This window comes from Rattus norvegicus, chromosome 5 (assembly GCF_021556685.1).
Source record: "Rattus norvegicus strain SHRSP/BbbUtx chromosome 5, alternate assembly SHRSP_T2T, whole genome shotgun sequence".
Lineage (NCBI taxonomy): Eukaryota > Metazoa > Chordata > Mammalia > Rodentia > Muridae > Rattus > Rattus norvegicus.
In genome coordinates, this window is record NC_141538.1 from 130315188 (window position 1) to 130332360 (window position 17173).

At 38.6% G+C, this 17173-nt stretch overlaps 1 protein-coding gene across 9 annotated transcripts in view; it reads left to right on the forward strand.

The window, feature by feature from the left end:
* Positions 1-17173, forward strand: part of Faf1 (Fas associated factor 1) — a 372980-nt gene that overhangs the window by 17252 nt on the left and 338555 nt on the right. Inside the window, exon 1 of one of the 9 annotated variants that reach the window (XM_087660190.1) lies at positions 13647-13746. The gene's annotated coding sequence lies outside the window, so the exon portion shown is untranslated. 9 annotated transcript variants of the gene reach the window in all.

The following is a 17173-nucleotide window of genomic DNA, read 5'->3' on the forward strand; positions in this document are numbered from 1 at the left end:
TGTCCTAGCTTTTTACGTAGCTGATACAAAACCACTTACTTGAACACTTGAGCACAGACCTGCCAGGCCACGCAGTAAGATCCCACCTCAAAGCAAGCACAGTGTCTGGAGGGAAGGGAGGGAAGAGAGAGGGAGGAGGGAAAATGGATACTTTTCTCTAAATTCCTAGCCTTGTACCACAAGTGGTTCAAAACCATGGAATGAACATACAGTTACTTGCTGAGCATAGCAGGTTTGATGCCTATTGTTTGTCTGAGCTAGAGGACATCAAACTATTTTGTAAATAAAAGTGTATTAGAACATTATTTTTTGACTGAGTTTCTTGATACAGCAACAGGAGAATTTTTGAGACTGGTTGTGGCATGTAGGCCTAAAGAGTTTACTGTGGATGACTTTGAGATGCAACTTATTCTTACTAGAGACTCCTTAAACCTGCACTAACGCACTAACCCTTAGTGTGTAGTACTTTATCTAATAAATCCCCTCTTTATTTATTTTATTTTTTTTTCTTTTTCTTTTTTTCGGAGCTGGGGACTGAACCCAGGGCCTTGCGTTTGCTAGGCAAGCGCTCTACCACTGAGCTAAATCCCCAACCCCATCCCCTCTTTATTTAATAGCCACCCCCATATTTTCTCTCTCTGTCTCTGTCTCTCTCTCTTACACACACACACATACACTCTCACACACTCACACTCACTATATGTGTTGTTATGTACATGCCACAGAGGCCAGAGGATAACTTGTAGGAGATGGTTCTCCCTTTCTACCATGTGGGTCCAGGGATCTAACTTAGGTTGTCAAGCTTGGTGATAAGTGTCTTTATCTACTAAGCATCCTAATGGCCTCTGAAATTTTTTTCTGTAGTATAAGTCAGGATTCCTGTGATCTAATAGATGTCTCTCTCTGAGAAAGAACTTCTTAGGAAGCGTAGCTGGAAATGTTGATCTGCATCTTCAAGATCTCATCTAGGATCTCCTGACACATTACTTCTTCAGCAATTCTATAGTAGTAAAATGAAGATCTCAAGGTTTCTAGACAATCAGAATTGAATGGATTAACAGGAGGCTGGGATGACTAAAGTGAATTCTAGATGTCAAGCACTGATCTTTTAACATGCTTGAAATTTGGTTTTGCTTTGATTTGATTGTGACCGGTTCTTTTGTCTTCTTCTTTTTTTCAATGAGTTCTTGATTATGGTGTTTTAGCACAGCAGTAGAAATCCTAACTAAGAAATTTATTCCCGAGGAAATTAATTCTTTATTGTCTGTGGAACTCTCATTGACTTTCCCTGAAGGAGATACCAGACTAGATAATAATGATGGCCCTCTGCACCCATCTATAGTTAGCTCTAGACCCATAATCAGACTTAAGTCTAAGTAGGCTCCTAGACGGGAGATAGAAAGTGTAGTTCATGAGGAGGTTGTAGTGTACAACAGAACGTAGTCACAATGGTGTTTAATAGGTTTGTTAATTCATTCAAGCAGAATTCTGGGGAATGTGTGTGGAAGTGGATTTTAAGAGTCTGGGATAATGGTGAAAGGCACATAAAATTGGATCAGGCTGAGTTTATTTATATGAGCTTACTGGGTGGATATTTGAGGTTTAATATGAAAGTTTGCACAGTTAAAAAAAGTATCTAAACTTCGATTTGTTGGCTGATGCATTTGCCATACAATGGCCTACTGAGAAAAAAACTGGGGATGTTTGGTATCCCATGGCTTAATATTGATGACTGGATTTTAAAGTTCAGGGAAATCGAAATGCTAAAGTAGTTAAGCTACACCGTGTAATACTTAATCTCCCACATGGAAGACGTGCTTTTCAGTAATACTGTGAGGTACAGAATGGAAAAAGAGGCACCAGCACGTCTGAAGAGCTTTGCAGTCACTCTTTCTCTTGTTCCAGGTTTTAGGTTTGGAGACACTGCTTCTCAGTTGCATGAATTAAATGTGATGGGTTTAGTTGGGCTACACAGTGTCTGGGGCCAGGGGCCAACATTGACTAGTCAAAGACAGATGAGTGTAGTTATGGGAATGAGCAGCACAGGCAAAGCAGTGTCTATAATGGCCTGTGTAACTTTAGTCTTTTCAAAACCTTGTAGCCCACCACCCACCAGAGGTAGTGGGAAAGAAAGGATATGGGGGAAGTGGACCTGTTCAGAAAGGTTCTTTGGAGCAACTCCCCATCTGTTGTTGTCTGGACATCAGCAGTTCAGTTCACAGGTCAGCAGTGGCAGCTCAGTTCACTCACAAACACTTCCCGGACATGCCAGCAGTCCAGTTCTGTATAGTCAGGATAGCAAACACAGATCAGCAGCAGTGGCACTACCTAGCAGAGACAGCCAGGCCTCAGCCTTGGCATGGGACGGCACGAGGGACCAGGAAGAAATGCCAGGAAAAGTTCTTGTTTGTGCCTTTTAGCAAGGCTCAGAGCAGCAGACTAGAGACCAACAAGCTTTGCACAGCCAGCTCAGTCTCCATTACTATCAAGTCCTTTTATACTGTCTCTAAACATCACGTGTCCTCCCTGGGTCTTGCCTCTGCATAGTTTGTCTCATTTGATATCACTCTGCCAATCAGCCTGAGTCTGCAGAAGCAGAAAGAAACTGCAGCACACCACCAGAAGTTTTTTGGTGTGTTCTCTCTCTGTGGAGTCTGGACAAATGCAGCTCAACTCCGCTGTGTAAGGTGGGCCAATACATGTGTGTCCTTAGCAAAGAATCCTTCATCATATGTGTCCTTTCATGTGCTTGCTTTAGTAGAACATCCTTTCACTTTATGTCTGCTTCAGGAAATGTTCCTTCACATGTTTGCCTTAGCAAAACACCATCTAATACAACTGACTTTCTAAAGAATCCTTAAGTTTCTACTTCAGGTCTGATGTGTAATGGGTAGTATAGGCAAAGTGATTTGGCATGCTTTATATGAATCTTTGGTACTGGCTAATCACTTATGGTGTTTCTATGAATGAAATAGATATGAAACCTCCTATATTTTTGTTTGAATTATATGGGAAAAAATTTTCTGGTACACATGAAAGGTTACATTGGATTGTAGTAATAGAGAAGTTTGGTTTGTGAACCAATTTCCAGACGTTAGCCAGCAGATCCAGCATCCCTTGAAAAAAGTAAGACAAGGTCACTCTTAAGAATGTACTTCGCTAAAAGAGTTTTATTAGCACTTCTGTCTTTACCTAAGAGGTAACTACAGCTATTTACAAGGGCATGTGTATACTGGGAAAGAGGAAATACTCAGACTTTCTGTGGTCTATTGTACTGGTTCTAAATTGATACTGATTCCTGGAGCACCAAAAAGCATTTGTAGTCCTCCAGTTAAAGTAGGGGCTTTGGGCTGTCAGGAAATTTAGTGGTTTGTTTGTAGTTGGACTTACAGTAGATCCAGTGTGTCTCCAGATTCATCCTATTTTTATCTCTCCAGTTCCAGAATATATAATTGGAGTAGATACTTAGAAATTGGCAGAATTCACATATTGGTTCCCTGATCCATGGAGTGAGGGTTACTATGGTTGGAAAGGTCCAATGGAAGTCATTGGAATTGTTTCTACTATGCTACAGAGGAATCCAAGTCACCATTGCAGCCCTGGAGAAGTTACAGAATTTAGTGCTACCATCAAGGACTTGACAGATACAGGAGTGGAGGTTACTACAATACCTATCTGTAAATCTATTTGGTCTGTGCAGAAGATAGATGGATCATAGAGAATGATAGTTAACTATTTCAGAGTTAATCAAGTAATGACTCTTATTGAAGCTGCTGTACCAGATGTCTTTATTTGAGTATATTATTTAACACATCTTTTGGGTACATTGTGTGCAGTTACTGATCTAGAACATACTTAAGAACCCCAGAAATCATTTGCTCTCAGCTGACAGGGCCAACATAATACCTTTACAGTTTTACCTCAAGGATATATTAACTCTCCAGCCCTATATCATAACTTAGTCCAAAATGATTTTCATTGTCTGTCTCTTGTACAGAATGTCTCACTGGCCTACTATATTGATGGCATTGTGCTGATTAGACAAAGAGAGCAGGAGGTAGCAACTGCTTTGAACTTGTTGGTAACATATATTTGTGTCAGAGAATGAGAAATAAATACAACCAAAATTTAAGGGCATGCTCCACAGGCACTACTAGCTGCAGCATTAAACCTGCTTTCTTGGACATCCCTGAAAGACATTGGTGAAGGGAAATTTCCCACTGCCCAGAACTTAGGCAGTATACATGGTTGGACATTTTGCTTGGAAGGAGAGATGATCAGATGCATGATTATTTACTAATTGATAGACTATAGCTAATGGTTTGGCTGGATGGTCAGGGACTTGGAAAGAGCATGATTGGAAAATTGGTGAGAAAGGCATTAGAGGAAAATGTGGATAGATTTCTTTGACTAGACAATAATAGGTGCTAAGATACTTGTGTCCCATGTAAATGCTCATCAAAAAATCATTGCAGCAGGGGTAGAATTCAATAATCAAGGACACAAAATGACTGATTTTGTGTGTAGTCAGCCTCTTTTCCCTGGCTGTTCCTGTAATTGCCCAATGGACCCGTGGACAAAGTAGCCTATTCCTAGAATTATTTTCTCATAAAGTTTGTCCATAAGACAAATGAGCCCCCTCTAAAAATCTTATTGCTTTTAATAAAGGCAATACTTTTCTTTGTAGATTTTAGTAGTTTTACAATCTAAAATATTTGAGTGTCTTTCAGGTAGTAATATATGGTTATACCTCTATAGGGTCCCGTTGTCAGAAGGACCAGCCTCAGCTTGGAGTGGGGTTCCAAGGAAGAGGGTGTCTGGGAGCAGTGAAATTGTGGGTCCAAACATGTGGAGTATGTTCTACTCAAGACAGCTTTCCAGCTTGGTATTTCTCTGTTCGGCTTTCTCTGGAGATTTCCAGACAGTTCTCTCTATATAGTTAGATATCTCTTGGCTATTCTTAAAAATTCTCTGGATATCTCATCTCTTGTAGATCATAAACCCAGTCTTTTTATTTTACTTACCAATTTAGTCACTTACTCCAGGTTTCCTTTTGATTATCCTATGACTCAGCATCCCATGACCCCAGCCCCTTAATTCTTAGGAGACAGCAAGCATACATTTTCTTTTAACATTGAAAAAGAATTCAGAGATCTGCCCGTCTCTGTTAGGTACAGCTGGTAAGCTAACTGTGTGGGATCCCTTCCTGAAATCACCATTTCTACCCACCTGGACCTAACCTTGCTCTGTCCCAGGCCGACCCTGAACTCAGGAATCTGTCTGCCTTTGCAAATATAAACAAAAAATAAGCTTAGTTGGATGGAATCCCCTTTGATCACCACTCCCTAAATTACATCTCCTTCTTTAGTGTCTTTCTGACAAGTTGGCTCACAATGCAGCTGCTTTTGTTCCATTAGATTTGTGAAACCCCTCATATAATTGATATTGTATTCTTATTTTTTGAGGAATTATATATTTTTGAACTCATGGTTTCAGAGTTCTTTCCCACAGCCTTCAGGGCTGTTCTGAAGGCCCTCGTGTTTACCATTTTGTTGATACATATAGCCACATCTCCCAGATTTGTTCTGTCTCTAATTATCAAGGAGTCATTAACATTAACAGGGAAGATCTTTTTGAAGAGGAACATAGAATATATACATTATTATATAAACAAACCTTATGCCCACAGCAGCCATTGACACTTGTGGAGGCCCTCGCCTGCTGGCCCTGTCTCAGGATCAGGGATCATGTCTTTCTGTCCCTAGCAAGGCCATGCTGGACTTGGCAGGTTCCCGTAGGTAGACCAGTTGGAGCTGGTATTTTGATTATTCTCTGAGCAGGACAGTTAACCTTTAATGGAGATCTGTTTAGACTTATATCTAGCTTAAAAGTAGACTAGATCAAGTCCAATACCTGAGTCTTGACAATTACTTGGTAGCAGTAGTTGAAGTAGTTGGCTACAATTCAGGTAGTCTAGATTAGGGGTCAGCAAACCATAGCCTGAGGGCCAAACTACCATCTGGTTCTGAAGATACAGTACTATTGGTACACACAGTCATTCATTTTTATGTGTTTTTGGTCACATTTGTGCTCAGTAAAAGAGCAGAGTTAATAATCTGACCTGCAGAATCTGGCATATTTTGAAGGTGCTTCATAGGAAAGTTTGCTGATCTAGATTAGTAGTGATTTTTGTCCCAAGAGGACATTAGGCGGTGTTTGAAGATGTACTATTGGCACTTAGATTATAGAGGCCAAAGATACTGTTACATATCGATAAAGCATGAGATAGCACCCCACAATGAATTATCAGGTCTTAAATGTTGATAGTGCTAAAACCTGATCAAAATCAATAAATCTCAAACTTTAGTGTATACCAGAGTATCTGAGAGGATTTTCTAAACTGTAGGTTGTTATTCAGTGAATCGGATTTGACCTACACATTTTCATTTATATTACATTCCTAGAACTTGAGAATCATTTGATCAAGGATGAATTTTGAAATTCCATCCATGGTTTTCATTCTTTGATTTTCTGCCCCATTTCTATGACTTAGGAAAAAGGGTGTATTTTTGTGAAGACTTGGTGCTACTTCATCATTCCTTGTCTTGGACTCTTATTTCCTTTTGGAACCCTTCAATTTATTCTTTAGGAACTCATCCCCTACCTTTTGTGTATAATATTCACAACCTATATACCTACTTTGGTCTAGTAATTTATTCTGTATCTTGCCCATGTTTCTGTCTTTTACTCTTTTTATAGGACTATTGATCAGTTTACATATTCTACTTCATACTGTCAGTTCTTGGGGAACCTCTTGCTTAGTTTCTAGCCATCTGTTACTACAGAAACTAGTAAGGGATATTTAGTAGATACTCACTAGAACAAGATTGCTGTGAAAACGATAGGGTATAACTTGAATTTTATGGTTTATGTATGTATGTGCAAGTGTGTTATTACACATGTATGTAGATATGTGGGCATGTGTGCCTGTGGGGAGGCCACAGGACAACTTCCATGTTGTCTCCTAGGCACTATCTACTCTTTTATTTATTTGCTTTTGGGGACAAATTTCTTACTGGCTTGGAATTGGTCAAATAGCTGGACTGATTGGTCAGTAAGCACCAAGAACTTCTCTGCCTTCTCTTTAATGTGTGTGGCACCATGACTTTTTTTTTTTTTAAATAAAACAAAACAAAATAAAACAAAGGACTTAGGGATTTGAACTCAGGTTATTGCCTCATTAAAAATTTTTTTTTATTTAATTTTATTTTATATGTGTGAATGTTTTGCCTGTATGTATATATGTGTACCATGTGTAGAGGCCAGAGGAAGCAAAGAATGTCCTGTAACTGGAGTTACAGATGGTTATGAGCCACCATATAGGTGGTGGGAATTGAGCTGTGTCCTTTGTACGAGCACCAAGTACTCTAAACTGCTGAGGTAGTTCTCCAGTCCAAGCTCTATATTTTTGGTATATATATTTTTTAAAGATTTATTTATTTATTTCATATATGTGAGTACACTTTTGCTGTCTTCAGACACATCAGAAGAGGGCATCAGATCTCATTACAGATGGTGTGAGCCACCATGTGGTTGCTGGAAATTGAACTCAGGACCTCTGGAAGAGCAGTCAGTGCTCTTAACCGCTGAGCCATCTCTCCAGCCCTGGTACATTTTTAAAGGATCAGCTATTCATTGACATAATTTAAATAATAGAACTTTGAAAGGTAAAAATTGACCAAAATTAAATATTAAGTTGAAGGTTATAACTTCATAGTAACCCATATAAAGTATAAAATAATTCAACTTTGGCTTAGCTTTTTTTCATTTATTCACTCATTTATTTATTATTTACTTATGTGGGAATGTGTATGAGCCTACACACGCAACAAGCATGCACATGGAAGTCAGAAGAGAACCCAAGGAGTCTGTTCTCTCTTTCAACCATACAGGTCCATGTGGCGGTTGGATTCAGTTGTCAGGGTTGGTAGCAGAGCTGTTTACTTCTTGAGCCATCTTTTCTCTATGGCTTAGCTTTTATAGAGGGGCTCAGTGAGACTGTGGTAAAATATTAAGGTTTGAGTCTAATAACTTTGTGAAATGTGAACTATTGAGTTGCTATGTCAGTTACTCTTGATATAGTATCATGATTTTGTGTGTGTGGTGCTGGGCTTTGAGCCTATTTCCTTGTGCATGCCTCTGAATAGGTATGTAAAAATAGTCATAAAATATTTATTGATCATAAAACAAAGAAATTTATCAAAACAAGTTTTGTATACATATAATTACACTATTAAAGAAAAAAAGTACCTAGGAAGCGCAAGGCCCTGGGTTCGGTCCCCAGCTCCGGAAAAAAAAAAAAAAAAAAAAAAGAAAAAGAAAAAAAGCAAATGTATACTAGTGAGATAGATGTACTAGTTCTAGATGTGTGCTTACACTTGAGTGTGGAATGAAGCAAATTTTAAAATTTGTGGGAAGAAAACAAATTTGGTAGAACTTTGGTTTGCCCAAGAGATTGGGTGGGTATAAAATGTTTACTGTTTCAGTCCCTCCTTTGCAGGAAATCTTTGACGCTTATATGACATTGTGATCTTCAGATGTGCTGGGCCATATTCATAGCTATTTTGGAATACATGTGTCCTGTGGGCTACAGGTTGGACTTGCCTGTTTAAAGCAAAGCCCCTGGTGTAAAATGAATTATTTTTAATATAAATGTAACCAGTGAGTTAATTCTTGGCTGTTTTTCTTTACCTTTGCTAGTACCCAGTAACTACACGAAGAAATGAGCTCTGTTTCGAGCTGTACCTCAGCAGATGACCTACCTTACCCTCTTAGCTAACCTGGCTTCCTCCCAGCCATGAACCCATGACTCTTGCATGTTATCATTGATCTGGTTCTTTTGGCTTTTGATGTTTTTTCACACGGTGTCTTCTCAGAGCCTCTTCTTCTCCAGGCAATCTGAATCTCCCTCTCCGCCACTGCCCTTCCTTTCTCTCCACTTCCCTGGCTGGCAGATGTCCCACTCTATTCTCTCTCCTGTCCAGCTATTGGGTGATCAGCATTTATTGACAAGACAAAGAATAGTGGTAAGAATTGTTTACACAAACTTGAGATAGGAGATTCTTTTTTTTTTTTTTTTCTTTTTTTTCGGAGCTGGGCACCGAACTCAGGGCCTTGTGCTTGCTAGGCAAGCGCTCTACCACTGAGCTAAATCCCTAACCCCTAGATAGGAGATTCTTGATATAAGCATTAAAATGCTGTGTCCAAATTGAAACCAGGTACAGTGGAGGTCAGAGAAATCAGCATTTGAATAACTGAAAGAATAACCTTTACACAGTCATAAAACATTATGCCTACACACTGGTTCAGTGGTGTCTTCAAGTCTTACCTGGAACCTGCGCCTAGTTCAGTGATGGTTCAGGAAGGCTGGAATTGTGCTTAGCTTCTGGATCTATTGAGCTTTGCATCAGGTATGTAAGCTGATAATAGATGTGCTCTTGATTTGGGAGAACTCAAGGCTGTGTTTGTAGCTCTGGTTATATTTTCCTTCACAAAACTTGTTATATTTCTAATGATCCTTGCCTATTGCTAATGGTCTAACTACATGTTGGCTACTTGAAAAGCTATAGGCTGTTAAATTAAAGATAGTTTTTTTTTAACCTGGGAACAATTGAAACAAATTATAGCTTTTGACTAAGCCATCTCTATTATTCATAAAACTGTCCATAGTAAAGGCTCATTTTCTAGTCAAGCTTCTGATTGCATGGAGCCTCTACTGGCTGGTTATCTTTGTCATTGAAAAGAAATAAGGAAACAACCATCATAAATTGGATGCAAAGCTTTGGTTTTCAGAGCTATTAGTGATACCTCATTGTTGTTGGTACTTTTTCTGGTTGTAATATTCTGCTCCTATGTAGTCAGTTGATTCTGGTTTAACCATTGTGGCTCTGGTCTAGACTCTATGTTATACTTTTGATTTTTTTTGGATTATTTTTAGTCTGATAGTGATTTCTCCTTTATCACAAAAGTTACTGTCTAGTGAGCCAGTAGTCAAGATACAGAGGGACTGTCCATGTTTCGCTAATCTCCAGCATCTGGTTTATGCATGAACACTAAATGTTGGGACAACCTTTTAAAAACCTGACTCAGAGATTTGCCATTTTACACCTCGCATCATCTTTCCTGGCTCATACATCTGATACTGGTTTTTGAATGCATTTGTCCCCAGAAAGGATTCTTTTCATTTCTGTCACTTACTGGGTAATTCTCAAGACAGAAAGATAGGTTATTATTCTATTTTGAAAAATTAGGGTCCTACTTGGATGTTTTGAGACATGTTTGTTTTGCCTTCTCAGCTGTGTATATAATTGGTATGATGGCTAGACCAGAAGGTTTCTTATGGAGTTCAGTTGCCTGGATTCTTTTTTGGATTGATTATGGTTTAAGTTACTTTTCCGTTGCTGTGATAAAAGCGACTTATGGAGTTAGTTTTGGCTATGGCTCTAGAGGGTTAAGAGTCCATATTATGGTACAGAACATGGTAGCAAATGTCAGGCATGGTGGCAGCAGGTACAGGAAGCTGAGAGATCACATCTTCAACTGCAAACCCAGCAGAGAGAACAATCTGGAAGTGGGACCAGGCCTTAAACTCTTAAAGCCCACAGGAGTTACATGCTTCTCTCAGCAAAACTGTACCACCAAACAGCTGGGGTCCAAGGGTCCAAAAGCTGAGTCCTTAGGGAACATTTCTCATTCAAACTACCACAAAGCCAGGAGTGTAGCACCTGTCCTTACTCCCTGCACTTGGGAGACAGAGGCAGGCACATCCCTTAGTTAAATACTAGCAGGGATAGATAGATACATTGTAGACTGCACTCCAAAAAACTAAATCAAACAGCCAACCAGACAACTCTGCAATCTCCCAAATGTCCCCAAACACTGCAAACCCTCAGGCTGAAAGACAAACAAACAAACAACTCAAACTCCAAAAGACCAAAACCAAAAACCAAAACAACTCACCACAGTAGGGTTCAAAATAAACAATTTTTTTTATAAGTACACTAATTGTCATGTCTTCTGTGATGACTTACAGTGCTTGTGGAAGTCATGATGTTGGTGTCTTAGTTACTTTTCTGTGCTGTGATAAGATACCCTGACAGAAGCAACTTAAGGAAAGGAGGGTTCATTTTGGCTCACAGTTCTAGGACCCAGTTGATCAGGGCAGGAAAGTCGGGCTGTAGGAAATTTGAGCAGTTACTCACATTATTTTCATAGTCAGGAAGAAGAGAGCAGTGAATACTGGTGCTTGACTAGCTTTCTTTTTTTTTTTTTTTTTTAGAGTCCCAGCCTCATCCCATGAATATTGCTGCCCACTTAAATTTTTGTATGGATAAATTATATGGTTTGGACTGGTTGTCCAGTCCTTTAAATACAAGGATTAGGTTGAGTTTCTTGTCGAACCGTGCAGGGGGTTCTGGGTTAAACTGGGGTACACAGACTCAAAGTTCTTCTTAGACTGATGTATGTCCTACTTGGGAAGACAAATATAAAGAATTGTCTGTGTCCTTGGTGCTATGCTTTTATGTAAACCAGTCTTATATACATGGACTCTTGTACCTTTGAATGTTTAAGAAAACATAAGGAGATCTTACAGCCTTTAGATTAGGGCTTCTTAAACTTTATCTGCTTGCAAGTCCTTTTTACTTGTGGTATATTTTGGTTTTTAAAGAAAGGGTTTTCCTATGTAGCCCTGGCTATCCTGGAATTCACTATCAGACTGGTCTCAAACTCAGAAATCCACCTACCCCTGCCTCCTGGGTTCTAGGATTAAAAGCATGCGCCACTATGCCCTGCTAACCTGAGTTATTTTTATACAACCCTGTGTAGGGATATATAAAATTGGCATAAAAGTAAATATTTACTGATCAGAAAACAAATAAATTTGTCTTAAAACAATTTTTTGTATACATAAAATTTCACTATTAAAGACTTGTGTATCAAACTTATATACCAATGAGATAGATGTACACTTTTTTTTAAAATGTATTTTAAAAAGCATTTCATATATGGTTGTTTTGCTGCATGCATGTATGACTGCATTGTGTGCATGCCTAATGCCCATAGAAGCCAGAAGAGGGCATCAGATCTGCCAAGACTGGAGTTACAAAAGCTTATGAGCTTATGCATGCTGGGATTTAAACGTGGGTCTGCTCAACTGTCAAATCATCTCTCCAGCTCCATACTTACTTATTTTTACATAAAGCATTCACTCTTGTTGGCATGTTTGACACTATGGAATGTAGAGCATCTTCAACATTTTTCAGAGTTGATTTTGTTCTTTTAAAAAATTTTGAAAGATTTATTTTATTTTTTATGTATATGAGTACACTGTTGCTATTTTCAGACACACCAGAAGAGGGCATTGGATCCCATTATAGATGCTTGTGAGCCACTATGTGATCGCTGGGAATTGAACTCAGAACCTCTGGAAGCACAGTCAGTGTTGCTAACTACCGAGCCATCTCTCCAGCCCTGATTTTGATTTTATAATCATTAGTAGTTGCTTTGTAGAAATGCATAGTACAAAATGGCAAATGTATGTTTAGGGCCATTTAAGAAACTGTTGACAGTTCTGTTCAAATCACATCAAAATTCATTTAATAATTTTTTAAAAAATGAATGTCAATTCAGCAACCAAATCTATCAATATAACACAATTCAAAGGTATACTAATTTGATACTTAGTGCTGAGGAATGATGGTATGGAAGTATTTTGTTTTCACAATTAATCTATTATGTTTCCATAAGAGCAGAAAACTGTGAAAAACAAAACCCACACAAATTCATTCTCTAGTCTGAAGGAAGGCATTTCAGGCAGTGTTCACGATTCTTTAAGAAGTTGGGTTCTGGGCTGGAGAGATGGCTCAGCCGTTAAGAGCACCCGACTTCCAGAGGTCCTAATTTCAATACCCAGCAACCACATGATGGCTCACAACCATCTGTAAAGAGATTGGATGCCCTCTTCTGGTGTATCTGGAGACAGCTACAATGTACTTATATATAGTAAATGAATAAATCTTTAAAAAAAAAAAAAAGAAGTTGGGTTCTTAGTTACAGATGTAACTAAGTGGTGGATGCAGATCTGTAATCCCAGAATCCCAGGTGAGGGAGGAAGATCAGAAGTTTAAGGCTAGCTTAATTACAGTGACTTAGAAGCCATCCTGTTAAGACCACAGAGACTGTACAAAACTGAGTGAAGCAAAGCTAAATAAAACAAGCCATTTGTAAAGCTGTATTAGGGTTATAGGTGTGTGCCACCACACCTACCTTTCATTCTGCTTTCCTTTCTGTAAGTTTTGATTTTTCAAAACTTCCTTTTATTAAGGGCACTTAAATTCTTTAACCTCCCTTCTAGCCCACCACCCATCAGAGGTAGAAAAATGAAAGGTGAATGGGGCAAAGGAAGCTGTGGACCTGTTTAGAAGTAGTTCTTTGGAGCAAATCTAATTGTGATGTCAGGATGTCAGCAGTTCAGTTTACACAGATCAGCAGCGAATCAGCGGTGGTAGCTCAGTCCATTCACAAATACCATTCATGAATCAGCAGTAGCAGTTTGACCCATAAAACCCATGAGGCTCTGCCGATTTGCCTGAGTCCTCAGAAGGAGCCACTGAAACACCACCTCAAGTTCTCTGGTGCAGTTTCTTTCTATGAAGTCAGAACAACTGGCCAGCAAAGAGTGGCAAGGTGAACCAGTACCACACAGCATTGTCTACTGTCTGTTGGGTTATATTTATACCCTTTCTAAAAACCACATGGTCTCTCAAGAATCTGCTCTAGCAACACATTGCATGCCCTTTGGGTGCTTTCAGAAAAACACCATTGTCTGCTCTCAGCAAAACACTCTCCCATGTGTTTGCTTCACAAAAACATCCTCTTATAAGACAGTTTCCAGAAAAACATCACATGGCACAACTGAGTCTCCAAAGAAACCAGAAATTTCCACTTCATCTTTCTGCTTCTTTTTCCTGAGATGGAGTCCTACAGTTCTGCCCAGGTTAACCTCATATTCAAGGTCCTGTCTCAGCTTACCAACAGTGTATCTGGATTGATGGTGACTTGTAACTACACAGAGTCCTAAGATGAATCAGAGTATCACCAGACAATACCTGTATTGCTTTAGGTGCTTCCTTATCTCTCTTACAAGCCATGAGTATTTAATCAGGAAGGCTTTGTGTCATCTAAACATTATAGCCTGATTGACTTTCTACCCTCTTTATCCCTACAGTGGAGACTAAACTCCACTATGAATTTTGGAGGAAACAAACCATATTCATACAGTTATAGCATACTTTTGCTCATCTTAAATGTAATTGTTTGAACTGTTCTATTTCAATAGATAACTTAATTTCGTTAACTTTCATCCTTCTACTTAAGTCATCTCTCTAAAATGTGCTCCAACAATTTTTTTTTTTTGCTCCATATTTCCTTGGATGTCTGCATGTTTCTTTCCACTTACTCCCTTTTCTGTGTACCCTCCCCAGCTAGTTCATCAGCTGTAATTTTTTTTCAGTTTAAAATAGCATCTATGTTCTGTTCTTCATAATTCTTTTTTTTCCTCATGAAAGTTCTAATGTTCCTTAAGAATCTGTCTTGTGCATTTCCTTTTCACCCTATCCATTTCATATTTTTAAAGATAATCCTCTTTGCTTATTCTTAGTTATTTATTTTTTGAGACAAGGTTTCTTTCTGTATCCTTGTCTGTCCTGGAACTCATTCTGTAGACTAGGCAAGCTGACCTTAGAGATCTGCTTGCTTTTGCTTCCCAAGTGCTAGGATTAAAGGCATGCACCATGGCTTTCTTTGGTTTTAATTATCCAGTTTATGTAAGTTCCTGGTTTCCAAAGGAGGAGAGCTTAGGTTTTCACTTCTTACCCCCTTATTTTTTGATTTTTGAGATGGTATCCAAGCCTAGGTGAAGGCCTCGGTTGGTATGGAACTCTATACCTAGCCCATCCTCAAACTCCTACTCTTTCTCTAGATGTACATGAGCCCATCCAGCTCCTACCTCATGTCTTAACCTCACATTCAATTACTATAGAGAACAAAGTCATATTTATTGGCACTCATGGAAGCTGCATCCTTGTAGCTCCTTGCATGACTTATAGGCAGTTTGACTTGTCGGAGTCTATACTCCTGCAGTTGTTACTGCTTAGAAAATCTTAAGGAAGAGCCTTGTGAATCTTGTATGTTTCAAGAACTTCCTAAAACATGAGTTATTTTACTTGTGAACCTTATTTTTTCTTTCTTTTAAAGATATTTATTTATTTCATGTATGTGGGTACACTATTGCTATCTTCAGACACAGACCAGAAGAGGGCATCGGATCCCATTACAAATGGTTGCGAGCCACCATCTGGGTATTAAATTCAGAACCTCTAGAAGAGCAGTTGGTGCTCTTAATGCTGACCATCTCCCAGAACCTTTTAAAATTTCTTTTGCTAGAAAAAAATTCTAGCGTTAACAAGCAAATTAGAATGGTTGAGTTCAGAGGATATTGTTATGCCACAGCTGGCCTCAAACTGGGCACCCTGCCTGTCCATGCAGAGTGCTACACAGTTAAAAAAAATCATCATCAACAAGTATCTTAGCCAAGCTATACTGTAGCTGGGTAGTGATTGGTGATGGTGATGGTGGTGTACACCTTTAATCCCAGCACTTAGGAGGCAGAGCAGGTGGTCCTGAGTTTAAGGCCAGCCTGGTCTACAGTCCAGGACAGTCAGGGCTGGGTAAAGAAACCATTTGAACAAAACAAAACCCCCCAAACTATACCTTGTTTTTCTGAGGATATACCTTGAATTATATTGCATTCCATGCATTACTTCTATATAAACATACCTAATTTGAGGGTCCTATCTGAGGTCACCTACCTAGTTCCTTATTCTCTTTTGGAGGTCACCCTTCTTTTCTCCTTGTTTTTCTCTCTCTTTCCTTCTCTCACTCTGGTAAGGTCTTGTTCTGTGATATAGGTTGGCTTTGGACCCTTGGGTCCTCCTGCCTTTGTTTCTTGAGTTCTGGGATTATAGGCATACATCACTCTGGATGGAATCCACCCTTGCTGAAAAACCAAAGAGCTGTATTTATAGATCATTAGTGGACTGAGAATTTTCAGTATTAGCATTTATGATTTAACTACTTGCTAGTACATTTTAAAATGCCCCTTTCCTAAAATGCAGCAAGAGCTGTTAATAACTGTAGTTTCAGGTTCCCACAGGTAAGTGTTAAGTTACTAACTCTATATTTAAGCTAAATAATAACAATAAAAAAAAAGAGACAAGTGTCTTAGGGTGTTAGAGTTAACTTTGAATTAAAAAGATATTGGTATCTATATCCTGCTGTGATTCTTTATATGATAGATTGCTTAGTACATTAGCACAGCTTTGGGGGCATATTTTTTGAATACAGGATCTTACTGTGTAGTTTAAGATGACTTTGAACTTGTTATGTTACCACTGCTGGCTTCAAACTCCTGATCCTCACTAGCCTCCCAAATGCTAGTGCATGTGTATGCCACCACACCCACCTGTAAAGTTTTAGTTTATGAATTAGATTATGATAATTTATTTAGTCTTTACATCATGGTTTTAGTTTCTGTTTAGACTGAATATTTACAAAGTACAATCTACAGTGTGAGAAAGTATATTGACATTCATTTAAGGAATCAATAATTTAAAAATACTATGAAACTTGAGGAAAGTAGCTTTTATTTTACCCACTATAGTTTTAAACCCCATCAATGTGCCTGGCCATGGTAGACATTCTTACCTTTTAGTTGTTTTGTTGTTAGTAGTTTTTGAAAGTCTTGTGTGAAAATAGTGTATAATGAAATTCTCAATCTGTTAAGTACTTGCTCCCTCTTGTGGCTAGAAACGAGAATGTAACCTCTTACTAGAATCCATTCTCTAATTTGTTACTAAAAGATGTACCATCAGCAGTTTTATGAAATTAACCAAAACATTACTGTTTTTGAAGATTATTAGTTCAATTTTACCAACCCAATTTTTTAGTCCACACAAACTCGTTATTGCTCAAGTATTTTTTCTTTTAAGGGAAGAATTTATAACTCCAGAATAAAATTTGTATATAGTATAGTCATAAACTGCATAATGGTGTT